The sequence below is a fragment of the Lissotriton vulgaris genome, chromosome 2_1 (assembly GCF_964263255.1).
Source record: "Lissotriton vulgaris chromosome 2_1, aLisVul1.2, whole genome shotgun sequence".
NCBI classification, from domain to species: Eukaryota; Metazoa; Chordata; class Amphibia; order Caudata; family Salamandridae; genus Lissotriton; species Lissotriton vulgaris.
In genome coordinates, this window is record NC_141687.1 from 615870142 (window position 1) to 615873411 (window position 3270).

Here is a 3270-nt window from a genome sequence, read left to right on the forward strand (position 1 = left end):
TGGATCAAGCCCTGATCTCTTGACTGGGTAAGAGTATTCTGCATCATTCAGAAACTCTGTCCATCACCACCCCCTTTTCCAAAATCGATTTTGTCCACACTATGTGTGGGAGGGTATATTCAGACGTGAGTCCCTTGCTCATTGCACCATCAGGATTCAAGCAAGCCGGGCCGACGACGGCTGAAATGCCAGAAACCGGTCCCCGGAAGCTTGTTTCCTTCCCAGTATAAGAATTGGCTTGGTAGTTTGGTTTGCCCTGTTCCCATCATGCACTGGGACAGGAACAGACTAATTTGCATGTAGCCAGGTTCTGAGCTGGGATGGTGCAGTGAGCTAAAAAACGGTGATGGATCAAGCCCTGATCTCTTGACTGGGTAAGAGTATTCTGCATCATTCAGAAACTCTGTCCATCACCACCCCCTTTTCCAAAATCGATTTTGTCCACACTATGTGTGGGAGGGTATACTCAGACGTGAGTCCCTTGCTCATTGCACCATCAGGATTCAAGCAAGCCGGGCCGACGACGGCTGAAATGCCAGAAACCGGTCCCCGGAAGCTTGTTTCCTTCCCAGTATAAGAATTGGCTTGGTAGTTTGGTTTGCCCTGTTCCCATCATGTACGGGACAGGAACAGACTAATTTGCATGTAGGCAGGTTCTGAGCTGGGATGGTGTAGTGAGCTAAAAAATGGTGATGGATCAAGCCCTGATCTCTTGACTGGGTAAGAGTATTCTGCATCATTCAGAAACTCTGTCCATCACCACCCCCTTTTCCAAAATCGATTTTGTCCACATTATGTGTGGGAGGGTATACTCAGACGTGAGTCCCTTGCTCATTGCACCATCAGGATTCAAGCAAGCCGGGCAGACGACGGCTGAAATGCCAGAAACCGGTCCCCGGAAGCTTGTTTCCTTCCCAGTATAAGAATTGGCTTGGTAGTTAGGGCATACCCTGTTCCCATCATGCACTGGGACAGGAACAGACTAATTTGCATGTAGCCAGGTTCTGAGCTGGGATGGTGCAGTGAGCTAAAAAACTGTGATGGATCAAGCACTGATCTCTTGACTGGGTAAGAGTATTCTGCATCATTCAGAAACTCTGTCCATCACCACCCCCTTTTCCAAAATCGATTTTGTCCACACTATGTGTGGGAGGGTATACTCAGACGGGAGTCCCTTGCTCATTGCACCATCAGGATTCAAGCAAGCCGGGCCGACGACGGCTGAAATGCCAGAAACCGGTCCCCGGAAGCTTGTTTCCTTCCCAGTATAAGAATTGGCTTGGTAGTTTGGTTTGCCCTGTTCCCATCATGCACTGGGACAGGAACAGACTAATTTGCATGTAGCCAGGTTCTGAGCTGGGATGGTGCAGTGACCAAAAAACGGTGATGGATCAAGCACTGATCTCTTGACTGGGTAAGAGTATTCTGCATCATTCAGAAACTCTGTCCATCACCATCCCCTTTTCCAAAATCGATTTTGTCCATACTATGTGTGGAAGGGTATACTCAGACGTGAGTCCCTTGCTCATTGCACCATCAGGATTCAAGCAAGCCGGACCGACGACAGCTGAAATGCCAGAAACCGGTCCCCGGAAGCTTGTTTCCTTCCCAGTATAAGAATTGGCTTGATAGTTTGGTTTGCCCTGTTCCCATCATGCACTGGAACAGGAACAGACTAATTTGCATGTAGCCAGGTTCTGAGCTGGGATGGTGCAGTGAGCTAAAAAACGGTGATGGATCAAGCCCTGATCTCTTGACTGGGTAAGAGTATTCTGCATCATTCAGAAACTCTGTCCATCACCACCCTCTTTGCCAAAATCGATTTTGGCCACACTATGTGTGGGAGGGTATACTCAGACGTGAGCCCCTTGCTCATTGCACCATCAGGATTCAAGCGAGCCGGGCCGACGACGGCTGAAATGCCAGAAACCGGTCCCCGGAAGCTTGTTTCCTTCCCAGTATATGAATTTGCTTGGTAGTTTGGTTTGCCCTGTTCCCATCATGCACTGGGACAGGAACAGACTAATTTGCATGTAGCCAGGTTCTGAGCTGGGATGGTGCAGTGAGCTAAAAAACGGTGATGGATCAAGCCCTGATCTCTTGACTGGGTAAGAGTATTCTGCATTATTCAGAAACTCTGTCCATCACCACCCCCTTTTCCAAAATCGATTTTGTCCACACTATGTGTGGGAGGGTATACTCAGACGTGAGTCCCTTGCTCATTGCACCATCAGGATTCAAGCAAGCCGGGCCGACGACGGCTGAAATGCCAGAAACCGGTCCTCGGAAGCTTGTTTCCTTCCCAGTATAAGAATTGACTTGGTAGTTTGGTTTGCCCTGTTCCCATCATGCACTGGGACAGGAACAGACTAATTTGCATGTAGCCAGGTTCTGAGCTGGGATGGTGCAGTGAGCTAAAAAACGGTGATGGATCAAGCCCTGATCTCTTGACTGGGTAAGAGTATTCTGCATCATTCAGAAACTCTGTCCATCACCACCCCCTTTTCCAAAATCGATTTTGTCCACACTATGTGTGGGAGGGTATACTCAGATGTGAGTCCCTTGCTCATTGCACCATCAGGATTCAAGCAAGCCGGGCCGACAACAGCTGAAATGCCAGAAACCGGTCCCCGGAAGCTTGTTTCCTTCCCAGTATAAGAATTGGCTTGGTAGTTTGGTTTGCCCTGTTCCCATCATGCACTGGGACAGGAACAGACTAATTTGCATGTAGCCAGGTTCTGAGCTGGGATGGTGCAGTGAGCTAAAAAACGGTGATGGATCCAGCCCTGATCTCTTGACTGGGTAAGAGTATTCTGCATCATTCAGAAACTCTGTCCATCACCACCCCCTTTTCCAAAATCGATTTTGTCCACACTATGTGTGGGAGGGTATACTCAAACGTGAGTCCCTTGCTCATTGCACCATCAGGATTCAAGCAAGCCGGGCCGACAACAGCTGAAATGCCAGAAACCGGTCCCCGGAAGCTTGTTTCCTTCCCAGTATAAGAATTGGCTTGGTAGTTTGGTTTGCCCTGTTCCCATCATGCACTGGGACAGGAACAGACTAATTTGCATGTAGCCAGGTTCTGAGCTGGGATGGTGCAGTGAACTAAAAAACGGTGATGGATCAAGCCCTGATCTCTTGACTGGGTAAGAGTATTCTGCATCATTCAGAAACTCTGTCCATCACCACCCCCTTTTCCAAAATCGATTTTGTTCACACTATGTGTGGGAGGGTATACTCAGACGTGAGTCCCTTGCTTATTGCGCC